This window comes from Sebastes umbrosus, chromosome 20 (assembly GCF_015220745.1).
Source record: "Sebastes umbrosus isolate fSebUmb1 chromosome 20, fSebUmb1.pri, whole genome shotgun sequence".
Lineage (NCBI taxonomy): Eukaryota > Metazoa > Chordata > Actinopteri > Perciformes > Sebastidae > Sebastes > Sebastes umbrosus.
Window position 1 is genome coordinate 23,339,952 of NC_051288.1, and position 11,768 is coordinate 23,351,719.

The 11,768-nt window shown below is 43.2% G+C and overlaps 1 long non-coding RNA gene across 1 annotated transcript in view; it reads left to right on the forward strand.

Moving 5' to 3' along the window:
• Positions 1-11,768, forward strand: part of LOC119479816 — a 32,540-nt gene that overhangs the window by 12,629 nt on the left and 8,143 nt on the right. Inside the window, exon 2 of the long non-coding RNA XR_005204762.1 lies at positions 4,748-4,753. This is a non-coding gene — a long non-coding RNA (uncharacterized LOC119479816). The remainder of the gene's footprint in view (positions 1-4,747; positions 4,754-11,768) is intronic.

Sequence of the window (11,768 nt, forward strand, 5' to 3'; positions counted from 1 at the left end):
TCAGCGTGCACCTGTAATTGTGTCCTCCCTCCTCCTCCTTCTCTCTCTGTGTTTCTGCATTGCAGTGTCTGTAGCTGTCAGAAGAGCATATGCACCGTGTGTCATCGCTGGCCTCTACTGCCTGTCATCTCTCCTCCCCGTGCACACACCGCCACCGGCAACGCATCGAGTAATACGATACACACTTCCTCTGTCCTCCCCGCTTCACCTTCTGAGCTGTTGTCTCATGGCGCACGCCGAGCCGTGAGCTTTACACTGCAGCTGACATAAGATGAGAAACTATTGTTTGCTTCTAGGAACAGGAAAACCTTTTTATGATATTGGTGTTTAAATAAGCAGTAAAAAAGGATGATATCTGGGTGCATTTATTCTCCTTCTTCTTAACAAATATTTAGATATTTTCCTGCTAACCTCCTGCAGTTTTTCCACCCGGCTGTTCTGCTCTACATCCCAGTATGCGTGCAGATGAAACACAGCCGGTGAATAATGAATGGGATGGCAAATTGTGGCCTCTAATGGAAACTATATCCAAGTAAAAAAGCAAGTTGAATCCTCTGCATTTCCCTAAAATTGCAGCGTGCCCTTGACAGAATGACAGGGTATTTAGTCGCATTCAACTTGATGCCTGAGGCATTTTCTTTTCTTTTTTTTATACTGTCGCACTCTGTGAGTTTCCATTCAGGTTTAATAAGTTGCTAATGAAAGAGGGCCGGCGGAAGCTGCCGGAGTCAATCTCCTCAACACAGTTACAGATCATTGGATGCTCCATTTAGGGTGATTTAAATACGTGCCATGGGACATATTCCAAACAGCAATCCCACAATGGCTTCCCATTTACTTTCCTCCTTCTCCTCGCCCATTATAGTAATGGAGGCGGGGGTGTCTTAAGCTACAGACAAAAGAAAGCACAATGGTTTTTACCTCCCTTCCTCTCCTCTCCTTCTCCTCTCCTTGGGAATGGCATGATGGCTTCAAGTGTGCACCCCGGTGTCATTGTGAAATAAATATATAAAGCTGCACACTCAGTCGAGTAAGACTTAAACTCAGCTGCGTTTCACCACATTGCACCATGTGGAAAAATAATGAAGCATCTTCTGGTCTTTCATCAACAATGTACAGCTAAAATTGATGAGGAAAGGTAGAAATATGTGGAAATCGTTTGATGCTGATGAGTTCTCAGGATCTACAGGACAATATATTCTGTCTGTTGTTTACTTACTGTGTTGCTTACTTACAGAAATAGCTGGTCGGTACGTTAGATAAAGGTCGGAGGTCAGGGATCATCCTACTCTCTCGCCATCTTCCTCTGCTGTCGGATGAAGGCAAAATGCCTGAAAAGACAAAAAAAAAGTAGGCGAAGATGTCAAAATGTTATGAAATTTTGGGGTATTTATAAGATGGAGTTCACTAATACACATTGACTACTTTCATTATCGATTAAACTGTTGATTTTTTTTTTTTCAATTAATCTATTTAGTCTTAGAAAATAGAAGAAATCGTGCGAAAACTCCAGCCTGTTCTCATTTTCAGGTCGTCGAATATCAACACTTTGTCACAGCCGTTGGCGTGCAATACCCCCGCCGCACAAGGCACCCTTCAGCGCCGGTATGAGACGCACCGGGCTTTCCATTAATTACAATGTAAACCCATCCACGTCAACGCAGGGAAAGTGCTGCGGTTAAGTTTCTTTAAATTTCACTTTCAAGATACTGTTCGTTCATGTTTTGTGTTCACAACGTTCAGTGTCATTTTCACTGCACAAACGTAGTAGTTTTAAGCCGAACACTAAGTGGTTTTGTTGCCTAAACCTAAGCAAGTGTTTGTGTTTATTCCACAACATTAAGCATGTGTTTACTGCGATCGAAAAGTGAAGCTGACAAAGCGTCAGTAGCCTAAATGACGAGTTGGGATGAGTATGCATTTAAGTCTCTTGTGAGACTCGCTAACCGACGACCTATTCTAACCTTAACCATCTTGCGAGAGTTTTGCAACTTGGGGGTTCCCTTCTAGACACCGCCCAAAACTTGGTATACACATTCGTGGTTCCGAGAACATAGGACGCTGGGAAAAATGTGATGTCCCGATTGGTAAAGCCGTTGGACGCAAAGCGATTAGAACAATGGTTTCTGCTAACTGCAGCTGAGACATTTTCATAAAAAATCCATGTTAACCATTCTCCCGTGGTCCCATGCTGGGAAAAATGGCAGAACTCATAATTAAAAACTGCTTATTTAATCACCAACAAAGGGAGCTGGCCTTGAAAACAGTCACCTTTAACTGACTACAAGAACATAACATGTTCCTATCCTCCTGCTTGACTCTTTCACACATGATTTCTTAATCATCTGGCAGTGTGTGGGTCTGCACATGCAGGGTGTTGCCATCCATCAGCTCTCCTGTCTAGACGGGACTTAAGGCTATATGTGACCTGCTGCTCTCATACCTCTGGTGCTTCCTGGCAACACTCCCAGCTTTAGGTCTGTGTAACAGGATTAAATCAACGCTGAAAGGACTTTATGTATGTTGCCTGCACACAGGGGGGTCAGTAGATATATGTGATTAAACAAACAGTACCGATGACCTTGATGCTTGACGTTAGCTATAGGCTATAAGATGGAAGGCTGAATAATTCACAACACACTGTGAAATGTTACACCGCAAACTTCATTCTGTAAACGTTGGTCCTTATAATAACATCTGTACATATATTGTGAGGTTAATATATGCAATAGAAAACACATGCAGAGTAAAGTTTGGGTAAATATGCCTCCTTCTTGCTTTCCCGCCAAGAGTCAGATGGGAAGATTGATACCACCCCTCACGTCTATATGGCAAATATGAAGCTGGAGCCAGGAGACAGTTAGCTTAGCATAAAGACTGGAAACAGAGGGAAACAGTTAGCCTAGCTCTGTCCAGACGCCAAGCATCAAGTCAAAGGAACAGTGCTGAACTGTGAGGTGATTTTGGCACGCGGCATCCAGTTTTCCTTAATACATCCATGCGTTGACGGATGGCGGTATAAAGAAAAACTGGAACCACGTGCCTTCCTTGCTGTAGCTTCACATTTAACGATAGTGTTTAGAAGGTAACCCACAATTTGTGGAAACTCTCACAGGATGGTTAAGGTTAGGCGTTGGCCTCAAAAGGAGCAAAGATACAGAGTCCTCTGTGCAAAGTAAAACATCTATAAAAAAATGTGTGTCCATGACGCCATAAAGAATCTTAATCTGTGAGGACAGATCTGTTTCTGTAGCCAGCCTGCTACCTCAGCACACAGCACTTATATCTATTTATTTCACCTTCATTCAGTCCTGGTACATGGTGCTCCTTTTTAATGTAGCTTCTATTGGTGTATTGTGTTTTAATGTGTTTTAATGTGTCCTGTCTGGATGTGATATGTTGTTTTAATGTACCCTTGTAGTAGCAGTTTTTGCACATGCGAACCAAAGACAAATTTCTGCTTTTTGTACGTGAAAAACAGACAATGAAGTATTTTCTTTTTTCTATTAGGCATTGACCTCGAATGGTTAAGGTTAGGATAGATCATCGGGCAGCGAGTCTCGCAAAAGTTTTTGCAAGTTTTTTTGAATCGGCGGGTTACCTTCCTACCTAGACACAATCATAATTAACGGACAAATATGATCAAGGATTATCTCGTAACTCTTGGCAAGAAAGAATAAGCATCGTACTATTCCTTTAGGACTATAATATTGAGAGAAAGCTTAAGCCGAAGTTATACCTTCTGCATCTGAGAGTACACAAGGGTCCGCTAGGGTAGAGATCTACTACGCATATGTGGAAACCGTCCTCCAAGCGGACAGTAGGCTATAAACAGAACTACTACGCGTCCGCAGCTGTCCGTGTACGCGTCTGTTTGGGAGAATAACCGAGGTTTTAATCTTACAGTGTTAGATAATAACAGTGGAGAAGATTTACAGAAATATTCTGTAAATAAGGACGAGATAATGTAGAGAAAAGGGTCAAATAAAGTAAAATAATTTCAGGATTTTAGAGACAACATTGTTTTAGTTCTCTTTGTTAATTATCTACTTCAGGCCTACCAGGAATATCCAGTTCAAACTGGGAAACCAGCCTCTCAAACGATCTGACAAAGTGCAGATCAGTCCAAAACATGAGCACATGGAAACTGACGAATCATTTTACGTCCAACAAATTTAAGGTTGATAGATTCAAGTGAATGACCACATCCCCTTGTGGGAATGAACTCACTGTTGTCAAATCAGCACTGGTCATGGTCACTGGAGGACTGATTTTACTGCTGAGCCTCAAAAGGAAACCTCCTTTTTTATCCAGCATGATGCCCGTTCTGGAGTACCCTGGTTCGGAGCGGTGGCCTGACAGTCTGGCCAACTTCAGACCCTCAAACAGAGAAATCTTTGATAAAATAACACGGAAGAGCAACAAAAGGAACGCTGTGACGGCTTGTGAAAGACCGGAGCCCGGCTGGGGATGAACAAAAAGGCCACTATGGGCGCCTCATTTGGGAGATCAAGCCCCAAATACCAGATCTGATCCGCATGGGTTCCCCCCTTCACAACCTTGGTGAAGATTCCTGGGTTCCTCTCCACAATAGCTACAGTTCGCAGTCCATTGTACACACATAATGAGCATTTATAACCGAGTTTGACAAGTTTGTCAGAGATAGGAGTACCCAAATGCAGAAGAAGCAGGCAGACAGGATCAGTTCAGGGATGTATTGAAGGTATAAAGACTTACTAGCAGACAGGTCCAGGTAAAAGGGCAGAGTAGCAGAAGCTCCAAAGTAAAAATAAACATGGCAAGAACATAGTGCATGAACTGAGAGACTGATGAGGGAATGAGATGCAGGTGAGCAGGTGGGTGGAGTTGTCAGGTGATGGAGAAAAGGAGGGGAAATGGTAATGAATGAGACAGACTTTAACAATCTTTAAGTTTTGCTGCCAAAAAAAATATATATTTAATGTAACAAGTAAGTGGACTTTGAGTTGAGATCCTCCAGAATGACCTGTCAGGTTAAAAATGAGAGAAATAGTTTATTCTCTACAGGGAGATTTTATCTTTTCTACCTAAAAGGTAGGTGTATAAATAGCACAACATTACACGGACATGCAGAGTGTCATGAGTACGCATTTTAGCCTTTTTGCATGTCATTTGTACACCACGCAAACAAACCGCAATTAAGGCAAAAGAACCACTAACTTAAGTTCAGGAAAGAAAAACAGTAAGGTTTAGGAAAAACATCACGGTTGGGCTTAAAATAAGTACGTAAACTAAGTAAAATACATACAGAAATCAACGGTAAACACGTAATTAACGTAACTTACAAAATAAAACGCCGGTCTCAAACACCGGTCTCCTGGTTAAAAGTCTGTTGTTTGTGCGTTTACATTACTGTCAATACAGGATACATGACCTACAAATGACACGCAAAAATCAAGAAAAGCGTTCTTATTGCACACTAAATGCGTTGCACATTATCGTGGCATTCATACGCCTTTTTGTGCAAACGGGCTGTTCTACCAGTCTTTAATGTCAAACAAATCTACAGTAGTGAAGGCCTGTCTGAAACGTTTTACTTAAAATAACACTCTGTCCTCTTTTGTCTGATGGGAAATCATTTAGAAAAGAAAGGAAGGGTAACACCAGAGAGAGGGAAACAACAGATAGTCCTGAAACCACTTCATCACAAGCAGAGAGAGAAAAACCTTCCCAACACGACCGGTCAGTCCAGGATGATTTGTTTTGCCATGAGCTCCACAGCTCACGTGCAGTCTCACTCCCACGTGTTCTCGCTATCTGTGCAAGGCTGAACAAAAAGAACAAAAAAAAAAACAGCTCAACGCCGGCCAATTTACAGCTGGTCCTGTATCCTGGGGAGAGACACAGCACGGGGGGGTCTCACACTGGATGGAGCTGTGATCTTGATCTGCCAGGCGGGACGTAATGTCAACAGAAAGCCACGTGGGGAGAGACGGTACGACCTCTGAGATGTGTTTGCTGTGGATTGAGTCAGCTTTTCTTCTGACACAGCTGTAGTTCAATGCATTTACAAGGTATAAATGGTCCTTAAAGGGATAGTTTGGGTGTTTTGAAGTGGGTTTGTATGACGTACTTATCCATAGTCGGTGTATTACCTACAGTAGATGACGGTTGGCAGGAGTACCAGCACGGGAGCAAAGCAATGTACTGCTGTGGACGGGGGCAGCAACAAAACATATTTTAGTCACTTAAAAAAATCAATATCAGTTAAAGTGTACGCTATATTTAGAATATTTTTGCTGCTTCACCTCACCGTCAGACAGCCCTCTCCGACGGGGAACTGAAGCTGTAATATCGCTCTCTTCAAAGCCACCAGACTCCATTGACAAAAACAGTCATTTTAACTCACAGAACACGGATGTTTGCCTCAATCGGTTAGTTTGTTTGTGTTATTGTGTGACTTTGGTGAATCTGAACGAATCCCTTAAAACACTGAAGCCACATACAACACGTTCTCATCCTGGCGTCACTTTAGGATTAAGCAACAAAACCACTATAGTTAGATTTAGGAAAGAACTGCATGGTTGGGCTTAAAACTAACGAATGAACAGCCGATTGTAATGGTGTATAAAATTATTAAAATTAGCTTCAACTCGGCCAGCTACAGCATTAAATTGCTGGTTACATGTTAATGTGTTAGTATTGATATTCAAATAATATAATATATAGTAATATAACACAGACAGGCGTCTTTTTACTGTACTTTTTGATACTTGGCTGATAATAATTTAGCTTGTAACGGAGTATTTTTCCATTTTAGTATTGTTAGTTTTACTTAAATATAAGATACTTCTTCTACTACTGCTCTGTACTGAATAAATTGAGATTAAAGACACAAATGAAACACTGACAGCTTCAGTTTAGAATAATGACACTGAAATATAATACAGAGGGGTAAATATACTGTAGTGCGCTAAATAAGGAGTGTTTCTTTGCATGGTAACTGTCTTTAGCATGCAATGACTCACAGCTGTGAGTCCATCTTTAACAGCAGCAATTATTTATGTCTCACTCTATCACATTAAATCATCCCCATTACATTAAATCAAGCCACATATAATTCCCAAGTCAGCACATTCCCCGATCCGCCCACCAGCGGCGGGGTGACACAAATAAACAGCCCTGCTCTTGATATAGCACCTCGCAGCACGTCTGATCCACAGCTATCTGGGTTGCAGCTCAGAGGCCCGTCTGGTTTTTAGACGGCGGTAATAGTCGGGATTAACAAGAGCCCCTTGGCACTGATCATGTACACCCCGCTAGCTGGCAAGCGCCAGATGGGTTTCTGGGTAATCCTGGCGTGGGATCAGGGGTAGACCCAGGGTGGCAGTGTGGGAGTACACACTGGATTAATCGCTGTCAAATTGTAAGTTAAAGAAGGTATTTTGAAATGTAATAATCCAAAAACAGATGTTTAAAAAGGACTGCATATACTTCATGAGAACACGGGAGGAAGTTCTTCTTGAAAAGTGATTAATCTCGACCCTCTGAGAGAAGCATGAACTCATCCTTGAAGTCATGTTTAAATCCCGCCCGCAGCTGAACAAGTTTGGTCGTAAAGTTTAGATCACAGAGGCTCATAATGTCCTCACGGCTCCCCTGAGCGATGAATCATCAACTCTTGACTCTGAGTATTTATGAAAATTAATAAATGTCCCTGACCCCCGATGTGATTCCCTTTCTTCACAAATAAAATTATTACCGTCTTTGAGGAAGCAGATGAATAAAACAGATGACTTTATCCAGATGTTTTGGTGCAGGGTCACCTCGGAGGTAACGATGATTTCATACAACCACAGAAGCCACGCCCACCGTGACATCGTCTTTTTCCAGCCATCCCAACTCGTCACATGCTGACGCTTTGTCAGACCCCTCGGCGTCACTTTTCAATCGCGGTAAACACGTGCTTAAAGGAACAGTGTGTAGGATCTGGCGGTATTTAGCGGTGAGGTGGAGATAGCAACCAACTGAAGCCTCTCCCGTGTGCCAAACGTGTTGGAGAGCTACGGTGGCCGACGCCAAAACGCAAATGGCGCTCTCTAGAGCCAGTTGTTGTAAGTTTGTAAGTTGTTGATTCGAGAGACGGGGTGTCACGTTGGCAGCACCTCATTTGCATAAAGTTGAGGTCTCGGCTACTTTATGCAAATCACACGCGTCCAACGCAGCTCGCCACCTCTGGAAACTCCCGAGAAACTTTTAAACTAAGCATTGTCGATCCAAAATAAAAGACAGATTCAGCAACTGCAAAGTTTCGGTGAACTATTTTCGTGATATATAAGAGGTGAAAGTTTCCCAACGAGCCGCCGTGTTGGTTCCGGTTTGAAAGCTGGGAGCAGCAGCCCATGGAGGGAAAGCGTTCATCCAATCAGGTGCCTTGTATCTAATGGCAGCCCATCAAGCGTCCAATGCTGGGAAGCGAGGCGATAATAAAAACGCCCCTGTGGACACATGTGTGCATGTGGGAAGTGAGTGGTGAAGCAAGAGAGAGAGACCGACAGCGGCAACGGGAGCAAGTACAGTATCGACAGCGGTCTCCTGGATGAAAGCCCTGTGTTGTTGGACCCATCCACCTCCCCTCCTACTCGCCCCTTGAGTCTCTTTCACTCTTTAAACTACGTCACCACAGCACTCTACCACAGAGCGTTTACTGTTGCTGTGGATGGGTTTACATTGTAGTTAACGGAAAGCCCGGTGGGTCTCATACCGCCGCTAAAGGGTGTCTTCTGTGACCGACAGCCGTGACAAAGTGTCTGCGTTTGACACCCTGGGATTGAGAACAAGCTGCTTTTTTCACCTCTAAGAAATACAGCCTTGATGTTTCTTCATTTGAGAGGCAGCACTGTGCGGTGAAGTCAAATCCCTCCCCGTCCATTCAATCCTACGGGCTCGGCTCTAAATGAAGGCCAAGTGGCAGCTTTACGACCTTTCAGGGATAAAAGCTAAAGCAACTAATCCAGCCCTCCCACAAACATCGTCCCTTTTGAACCCACAAAGGACCTGCAGCGTGTCCGGTGCTAACAGCCAACTCTCCTCTACAGAACCATCCCCCCCTTTCCTCCTCCTCCTCTACATCAACAAGGTCGACTTCCTAGAAAGACACTGTCGGTGTGAAATTTGAGATATTCTCATCGATGCCGAGAAAAACAAGACAAAGGAAAGTGAAAGAGCAACAACTTTAAAACAGAAGGCGATTAAATAATGACAGGAGGGAGATAAAGAAGTGGAAAGACAAAGACAGATATCAGGATTCCAGTATTGATCCGAGCTTCTTTTTCTAATCTCCCTGCCCGCTCGGTAACCTCAGCTGGATTGGACATCCACAGCCGCAGAAAGCAATTTGACCCCCACAGCTGCCCTCACGGGTCACCCTTTAGTGACTGCTGACTCCAGGTTGCCATGGTGACGGAAAAATTATGTCTCGGCCCCGTTTGGACGTGTTTAAGAGGCTTGGATTTGTGCCCAGCGCCCCTATTGCTTTTCATCACGGGGGGGCTATAAAGAGACTGCAGCAGAGCTCTGTTGTTATTTATCTGGATATTTTGCAGCTTTTTTATGTTTTTTTTAAAAGAAGAAGAAGAAGAAGAAACATTAAGGATGTTTACGGCCCTCAGTTGTCTCTTGCATCGCGGCTCTACGAATGCCAATGTGGACGAGTCGATTCATCAAGTCGATCCATCAAGTCGATCCATCACTTTGTTCCAGATTGAAATATCCCAACAGCTACTGGATGGATTGCCATGATATTTTATACAGACATTCAAGGCTCTAACCCTTTTGGTGCCCGTCCGCAAAATTCGGATTCAGACCCTGAGAACGCTAACCCTTGCCCCGTAAACTGCAACACACGTCAGAAATTCTATATAGAAATATAGAAATAAATAAATATACTTTTCATCCCTGTAACTCCCTGCTCATCCGCACTTATTAGTTAATAAAAGTGTAAACTATAGTGAAACTGACTAAACACTTTTAAGTCAACAATATCAGGGAACAATTGTTTTTTATTTTTTTTAAATTAAGATTTTTATTTTAAGGCAGTTAAAGACGCTCAATACGGAATTCAGAGCATTTCAATTGCCTCGACCGGAAGGTGGGCATTACACTTAGGCGACGCCGCCATCGGCAAAGAGTATAGAAGCAAAGAGACGAAACTCCGGTGTTTTTTTTTTTTTTACAACAGCCACTACCGCCATTTGGACTTTTATTTTATTGTTCAACACAGGCCATTTCGGTAGAGACATTAAACAATGACAATAGAATAGAAATAATTTAGTTTTACTTTTTACGGCACTTTGTAGGCGGACGTTTTACTGGCGTCCGGTAGACGCTTTCAGTCCAAAATGGCGGAAGCGTAGCTCTGCTGCTGGGCGTTGATGTTGCAATGGAGCGAACAATTGACTTTGGTAATACAAGTTCTTTGCTTGCAGTCATTGCATTGCGTTTTTTTTTTTTTTATGAAATTTTTTTATAGAGGTTCTCGCAACAATTACAAATACAGTATACGTCCAGTTCCAAATATATACAGAGCCACTTTTTTCATATTTTTTTAACTAACCTAAAACACACCAACACACCACCAGGCTGTCACATTCAAATTAAGGTAGGTAGGTAGGACGAAGTCTAGTCCAGAGGGATCAACCGTGTCCAAGACTGGTTGCCATATCTTAGTAAATCCCTCGACATTGTCATGAAGGCTGGAGGTCAGCTTTCCCAGAGGGAGTATTTTGAGGAGGATTGTTTTTTAGGAGAACAGGGAGACACATAGAGGGTTGTTTGTGTCCTTGAGTTGACTGATTGACTGACTAATCCTGTCTTTGATTTATGTCACATGATCCCAGGGATACACCTAGCTATACGTGGTGTCTAATCCCTGACACCTAATCCCCGAGGCTTCCCTCTTTTGCATGTTTTTCAGCCACCATTACACCTAAAACAGAAGAGGCCAGAGAGAGACAAGGCTGCACAGTGTGTGATAGAAACATGCAAAAACATGCAGCTCCCTCAGGTTTCTCCCCCCTCTGGATGGATCACGGCTCCAATTCACCAAGTCAATCAAGTGTGCAGTGTACTGTCAGGACACCTTTCCTCAGATGCTGCTACTGAGCCTTTTGCACCTTTTACTGGGAGAATCTCGGTGTTGTTCGCGGTCGGGATTGATACCTCCACATGCCCACAGTGTGTCTCACGCCGCATCGCGATGCTAATTTATTCAGGGACCAGCTGCTGTGTCAAGATGATTCTGCAAAAGGCATCCTTGAAAAGTTTTAATGAGCTCAGCGATGTTAATAATGGGGACGGCGAGGTCGCGCGAGTCAAGATGTTGTGCGTGGGCGTGTAGGTGTCTTTTCACATTATATGCGCCATGCATTTATGTCTGTTTTGACTTTCACACTCAGCAGGAGGCGTGTGGGTAGGCAACAAGTCATTATCTCATCATGTCGAGCAAGACAAATACGCAGCAGGAGCACACATACGTCGACGGTATGCAGGTCAGCAATGTGTGACCTGTAGATTGGACCTTGTATTTGTTGCATAATATCACATTTGAGACTTAAGAGATTTGTGGAAAAGCAAGTGGATTAAACCCCTTAAAATAGGTTCAATGGTTTCTGCTGGTCATGAAATGACGCCGCAAAAATAAACTGTTACGTGACACGTCACTAATCGGGTGTTCTGATGACCTTAAATGCAAAAACAAACAGCCACAGCCTGCATTTCCACACACAGTG